Raw genomic sequence first — 8,062 nt, forward strand, 5'->3', positions numbered from 1 at the left:
AAAAAAATATCATTTCTTGAATGAGTCACTTCAATTCCCAAGCAATATTTGTACTTTCCAGTCTTTTATCTCAAATTCTATGGCAAACCATTTTTTAATTTTGTTCAAAATTATCCTCTGTCAAAATTATATAATCTACATAAATAATTAAGGTTATGATTTTATCAATTATTGGTCATTCAATAAAGCAATTACGATCCCTTATTTAATAAAGAGAGATCGATCCCCTTGGCTTTATCAAAACTTCCAATTGAGCTGTAATACCTAGCACTAATGAATTAAATAGGCAATAATGATTATTTTAGTACTTAACTTTAAACGTGCTTAATTAGATGTTAAAACTAGTTTAGTGCTTATCTTATTTAATTATGAATTAAACTTTGATTAAGGTTAAGTGGGATTAGTTAATGACTTAAGCATGCTTATTAGGTTCTTAGGGGCTGATTAGAGTTATGAAAACCTAAAGGACTAATGGGTAGTTGTAGGTTTAATATTGGTTAACTAGGAGGACTTAGGAAAGTTGGGGTTGGTAACAGCCATGTGGCCTGCCATCTCCTACTTGGCTACATGGAGACCCCTTTATAAGGGCCTGCAACCACGTTTTGGAGCATTATCCCTACAGCAGCCTGGGTTAGAGAGAGAATCTAGAGAGAGAAAATGAAGATTTGAGTTCCTTGTAATAGGTAAAGATCGCCTATATAGAAGAATCACAAAAGGGAAGTCGGTGTAAGACAAAATGCCTAGAGCAAGGAACAAATTAATAGCAAGGCCTAGACGATCAACTAGATCATCTCCACTATCTCATGGTAATGGAATTGAGGGAAGGACTGCAATATACCCAGCTAGTGGTTCAGAATACCAGAATGTGAGCTTAATTCAAGAATTTAGAGCACTGACTCCTCTAATCTTTCGAGGTGTGACAACTATGCAATCCTGTCACAAAGTCCATGGTCACATGATCCCACTTCCATTCTGCTATAGGTAGTGGTTGTAACAACCTTACTGGCTTCTGATGTTCAACTTTCACTTGTTGACATGTTAAACACTTGGAACGAATTGAGCTATTTACCGCTTCATACCTTGCCACCAATATTGACGTCTCAAATCATGGTACATTTTAGTTTCTTCAGGGTTTACTATGAACCGAGAATGATGAGTTTCTTTCATCACCTCCTCCTTCACCTGAGCATCATTGGGAACACAAAAGTTTATTCAAGAAATAAATCCCACCAATAGAATGTATGCTCCAATCTTCCATTGCGTCACCTACCATAATTTGAGAGTGCATGCCCTCTAACTTTGTATTTTTTTTTTTTTGAGCTTCAAAAACCTTATGCAATATTGTTGGTTGAGCTACCAAAATACAAAAAGATGCACCAGAATCACATACATCAAAACAAGGATTGAACTCATTGATGTAATCATACATTTTCCACTCAGAAACCACCAACCCAAATAAGCAACAACTCTTCCTCTTTGCATCAAAACACATCCCAAGCCATTTCTTGAAGCATCACAATAAATTGTATATCTTTCCCCACTAATAGGAGTAATTAGCACAAGCGTTGTTATTAGTCTCATTTTTAGCTCTTGAAAAGATTCTTCACACTTGTCATTCCAATCAAAGTTCACTCCCTCGCTTGTCAGTCTAGTCATTGGGCATGCAATTCGAGAAAAAGTTTTCAACAAACCTTCTGTAGTACCCCTAATCCAAGAAAATTACGTACTTCAAAAACATTCTTGGGTCTTTCCCACTTTGTCACAACTTTCACTTTTGTTAGATCCATTGAGATACCCTCTTTAGAAACCATGTGCCCCAAAAATTGAATTTTCTGCATCCAAAAGTCACATTTCTCCAATTTGGCATATAACTGGTGTTCTCTAAGTGTTAGACGTGCCAAATTCAAATGATGACCATGCTCTTCTCAACCCTTAGAATATATCAAAATATCATCCACAAATACCACCACAAAATGATCCAAGTAAGGTCGATAAATACAATTCATCATGTCCATGAATGTAGCTGAAGCATTGGTTAATCCAAATGGCATGACAACAAACTCATAATGCCCATACCTTGTACGAAATGCAGTCTTTAGAATATCTGATTCTCGTATCCTTAACTGATGATAACCAGATTTTAAATCAATCTTAGGAAAATAGCAAGCCCCACATAACTAGTCAAATAAGTCATCAATCCGAGGTTATGGATATTTGTTTTTCACTGTTACTCTGTTCAATTTTCTTTAATCCACACATAATCGCAAGAATCCATCCTTCTTCTTCACAAACAATACTAGAACACCCCAAAGTGAGGTACTAGGCCGAATAAACCCTTTACTTTGCAACTCTTGCAACTGAATGTTCAATTCTTTAAGTTCAATTAGAGCCATCCTGTATGGAGCTATTGATATTGGATCTGTACCTAGATACAATTCTATGGAAAAATCCATATCTCTATGAAGAGGCAAACATGGAAATTCTTTAGTAAAAACATCAGCAAATTCACAAACCATTGGAATAAAATCTATTGTTGTCTTCTTTTTGCCTTCTCCCTACATATTAAAAAGAAAATATTGTCTGCCATCCTTTCTTGACCACTTTTCATCTAGGTTTCGAATTAATGGAATAATTGTAAGCCTTTTGTCACCGTAGAAACTCAAATATGAACCAGAAGAGGTTTGAAATGTTACTTTCTTCAAATAACAGTCTAATACAACATGATGTCGGGCTAGCCAATCCATCCCCACAATTACATCAAATGATGAAATATCAAGAAGAACCATATCCATTATAACTTCAAGACCCCCAATATAAAGTACACAAGCATGACACACCCACTTGGTTTCCACCTTACCACCCATAGGAGCCAACACATAATGAACAATGAAGGGGAACAAATTCTATGTCTCGTAAGGAGGCAAATGATGCAGAAATAAAAGAGTGGGTAGCTCTTGGATCAAATAAAACATGTGCCCAAGTGCTAAAACATAAGATCATATCTTCCACTAAGGCATTTAATTCTGCATTTTGTGACCCCAATGCATAAAATCTCTCTTGTTGTCCTTGCTCTGGCGTCCCTCTAGGCTTTCCTTGTCTCGAGTTTCCTTCCCCTTGAGGTTGTCTTCCTTGCATTCATGAGTTCATCTGCTGAAAATGCCGTTGAGATGGCTGGTATGCAAGTCATTGAAATTTTGGGCACTCCCTCCTAAGATGTCCGACCTCACCACATTCATAGCACCTCCTTGTTCCCTTGGCCCAATCTGTAGTCCCACTATATTGCTTTTGTTTTATGGGTTTTTGTTGGGGATGACTCACTTTCTGGCACTTGAAATCTCGTTCCCGTTTTTCTGAACCACCAAACCTAGAATATCTACTTCTCAATCTTTGAGCTTCCTCCATTTACCTTTCTATAACAAGAGCCCTTGCCACAACCTCACTGTAAGTACGGAGCATGAAGGGAGCGACCTGTGCCCTAATGTTCATCTGCCACCACATTCGGAGCATATCCAGATAGTTGTGTAAATTTGATGCATATGCAGTCACTATCATGTTCCTTTGAACCAAGTGTATAAACTTTGAGCAGCAAAAATTCTAGGTTTGGTGGTTTAGAAAAACGGGAACAAGGTTTCAAGAGCCAGAAAGTGACTCATCCCCAACAACAACCCATAAAACAAGAGCAATATAGTGGAACTACATATTGGGTCAAGGGAACAAGGAGATGTTATGAATGTGGTGAGGTGGGACATCTTAGGAGGGAGTGCCCAAAATTTCAACGACCTGCATACCAACCATCTCAACAGCAGTTTTAGTAGATGAACTCACGAATGTAAGGAAGACAACCTCAAGGGGAAGGAAACTTTAGACGAGGGAAGCCTGGAGGGAAGCCAGAGCAAAGACAACAAGGGAGATTTTATGCATTGAGGTCACAAAATGCATAATCAAATGCCTTAATGGAAGGTATGATCTTATGTTTTAGCACTTGGGCACATGTTTTATTTGATTCGGGAGCTACCCACTCTTTTATTTTTGCATCATTTGCCTCTTTGCTAGACATAGAATTTGTTCCCCTTCAATTTTCATTATGTGTTGAGACTCCTATGGGTGGTAAGGTGGAAACCAAGTGGGTGTGTCATGCTTGTGTACTTTATATTAGGGGTCCTGAAGTTACAATGGATCTGGTTCTTCTTGATATTTCATCATTTGATGTAATTGTGGGGATGGACTGGCTAGCTCGACATCATGCTGTATTAGACTGTTATTTGAAGAAAGTAACATTTCAAACCTCTTCTGGTTCATATTTGAGTTTCTATGGTGACAGAAGGCTTACAATTATTCCACTAATTCGAAACTTGGATGACAAGTGGTTAAGAAAGGATGGTAGACAATATTTTCTTTTTAATATGCAGGGAGAAGGCAAAAAGAAAACAATAGATTGTATTCCAATGGTTTGTGAATTTGCTGATGTTTTTCCTAAAGAATTTCCATGTTTACCTCCTCACAAAGAGATGGATTTTTCTATAGAATTGTATCCAGGTACAGATCCAATATCAATAGCTCCATACAGGATAACTCCAGTCGAACTTAAAGAATTGAACATTCAGTTGCAAGAGTTGCAAAGTAAAGGGTATATTCAGCCTAGTACCTCACCTTGGGGCGCTCTAGTATTGTTTGTGAAGAAGAAGGATGGATCCTTGCGGTTATGTGTGGATTACAGAAAATTGAACAGAGTAACAGTGAAAAACAAATATCCATTACCTCGGATTGATGACTTATTTGACTAGTCATGCGGGGTTTGCTATTTTTCTAAGATTGATTTAAGATCTGGTTATCATCAGTTGAGGATACGAGAATCAAATATTCCAGGAAACGAGAATCAAATATTCCAAAGACTGCATTTCATACAAGGTATGGACATTACGAGTTTATTGTCATGCCATTTGGAATAACCAATGCTCCAGTTGCATTCATGGACATGATGAATCTTATTTGTCGACCTTACTTGGATCATTTTTTGGTGGTTTTTGTGGATGATATTTTGATATATTCTAAGAGTCGAGAAGAGCATGGTCATCATTTGCATTTGGCACTTCAAACACTTAGAGAACACCAGTTATATGCCAAATTGGAGAAATGTGACTTTTGGATGCAGGAAATTCAATTTTGGGGGCACATGGTTTCTAAAGAGGGTATCTTAGTGGATCCAACAAAAGTGGAAGTTGTGACAAAGTGGGAAAGACCCAAGAATGTTTTTGAAGTACGTAGTTTTCTTGGATTAGCTGGGTACTACAGAAGGTTTGTTGAAAACTTTTCTCGAACTGCATGCCCAATGACTAAACTGACACGGAAGGGAGTGAACTTTAATTGGAATGACAAGTGTGAAGAATCTTTTCAAGAGCTAAAAAGGAGACTAACAATGATGCCTGTGCTAATTACTCTTATTAGTGGGGAAAGATATACAATTTATTATGATGCTTTAAGAAATGGCTTGGGATGTGTTTTGATGCAAAGAGGAAGAGTGGTTGCTTATTCATCTAGGCAATTGAACCATGAGCAGAACTATCCTACATATGATCTCAAACTGGTAACCATAGTCTTTGCTTTAAAGTTATGAAGACATTATTTAATGGTGAAAATTTTGAGGTGTTCTCTTATAACAAAAGTTTGAAGTACATTTTCTCTCAAAAAGAGTTGAATGCAAGGCAAAGGAAATGGATGGAAACCCTTGAAGATTTTAACTTTACATTGCAGTATCATCTAGGAAAAGCTAATGTGGTTGTTGATGCCTGTTGATGCCCTAAGTAGAAAAGTTCAATGTGTGTTATCTAGGTTGGTGGTTTCTGAGTGGAAAATGTATGATTACATTAGTGAGTTCAATCCTTTTTTTGATATACGTGATTTTGGTGCATGTTTTTGTACTTTAGTAGCTCAGCCAACAATATTGCATAAGGTTATTGAAGCTCAAAAGAAAGATAAAAAGTTAAGAGGGCATGCGCTCTCAATTATGGCAGGTGACGCAGTGGAAGGTTGGAGCATACATTCTAATGGTGGGATTTATTTCTTGAATAAAATTTGTGTTCCTAATGATGCTCAAGTGAAGGAGGAGGTAATGAAGAAAGCTCATCATTCTCGGTTCACAGTACACCCTGGAGAAACTAAAATGTACCATGATTTGAGGCGTCAATATTGGTGGCAAGGTATGAAGCGAGATATAGCTCAATTCGTTTCCAAGTGTTTAATATGTCAACAAGTGAAAGTTGAACATCAGAAGCCAGTAGGGTTGTTACAACCACTACCTATAGCAGAATGGAAGTGGGATCATGAGACCATGGACTTTGTGATAGGATTGCCAAGCTATCACACCCCAAAAGATTGGAGGAGTCAGTGCTTTAAATTCTCGAATTAAGCTCACATTCTGGTATTCTGATCCAATAGTTGGGTATATTGCAGTCCTTCTCTCAGTTCCATTACCATGAGATAGTGGAGATGATCTAGTTGATCGTCTGGGCCTTGTTGTTTATTTGTTCCTTGCTTTAGGCATTTTGTCTTACATCGACTTTCCTTTTGTGATTCTTCTATGTAGGCGATCATTACCTATTACAAGGAACTCAAATATTCACTTTCTCTCTCTAGATTTTCTCTCTAACCTAGGTTGTTGCACGGACAATGCTCCAAAACATGGTTGTAGGCCCTTATAAAGGGGTCTCCATGTAGCCAAGTAGGAGGTGGTAGGCCACATGGCTGCCACCAACCCCAACTTTCCCAATATTGCAATTCAGTCCTCCTAGTTAACCAATATTAAACCTACAGCTGCCCATTAGTCATTTAGGTTTTCATAACTCTAATAAGCCCCAAAGAACTTAATAAGCATGCTTAAGTCATTAACTAATCCCACTTAACCTTAATCAAAGTTTAATTCATAATTATTCAAGATTAGCATTAAATTAATTTTAACATCTAATTAAGCATGTTTAAAGTTAAGTACTATGATAATCATTATTGCCTATTTAATTCATTAGTGCTAGGTATTACATGAGCCCTCATTTTTTATTAGGTTTAACCTAAGCCTAAGGGTAAGACCAAAACTCAAGCCCACAAAAGTCTAAACCCATTAATACACATTGAATATTCAAAGCTTACAAAATCCATTAATACACATTGAATATTTGAAGCTTACATCTCGATAAAGTGAGATTTAAACCTCTTAAACCTCAAGTACTCTATGTTGAGGCTATAGCCATAAGGTAACTCATAGCATATTTCAGTAAGAAGGGAGGCATCAAGCATATTTTTAGTAAGTTGAATACTTCAAAGATGGATTACTTAACATATGTTAAGGAGTTCTATGCATTGGTGCAAACTTTGAGGCATTGGCAACATTAGCTCATCCAAGAAGACTTTGTTTTATAATTTGAGTCCTCAAATATTTACATGGACGATGATGGTTCGATAGAGATGTGGAATTAGTTCCTTCCATAAAACATTAAACTTCTATGATTCAACATCAATAAGGTGATTCAGGTCAGAAAAACAAACTTGTGCATGCCCTTAGGGAAGGCAATGTCATTGTCTACACTTTATGCACAATTTCTAGGATTTGAAACTTATAAACTTTGGACCAGAATTTGTACCATTTGGACCGTTATTTTGACCATATTCAAAAAGGGTGTTGACATGAAATATGCAAGATTTTCCTGCTGCTTGGTTTTTTGTTCAAAGGACTAGGTTCATTATTTGTGTGTGTTTGATTGCCTTCTCAAGGAGAAAATTTGATTTCAGATCCATAATGAGGGACATTTTGATTGTTGCAAGATTTATGATTTGGTTGCGACTAATTATTATTGGCCTTCTTTGGATAGGGGTGTGTATCAACTTGTTGAAAGATGTTATTCTTGTCAGGTTGCAAAAGGTTCAACTCTAGTGTAGGCCATTTTCCACCTTGACTAGTGCCAAATGCTCCACAAACAAATGTGAGCATGGATTTGGTATTTAGATTGCCACATATATATGGGGTATAGATCTTGTAATGGTAATGGTGCAATGTTTTTCTAAGATGGCTTGT

The sequence above is a fragment of the Vitis riparia genome, chromosome 8 (genome assembly GCF_004353265.1).
Source record: "Vitis riparia cultivar Riparia Gloire de Montpellier isolate 1030 chromosome 8, EGFV_Vit.rip_1.0, whole genome shotgun sequence".
Classification (NCBI taxonomy): Eukaryota; Viridiplantae; Streptophyta; class Magnoliopsida; order Vitales; family Vitaceae; genus Vitis; species Vitis riparia.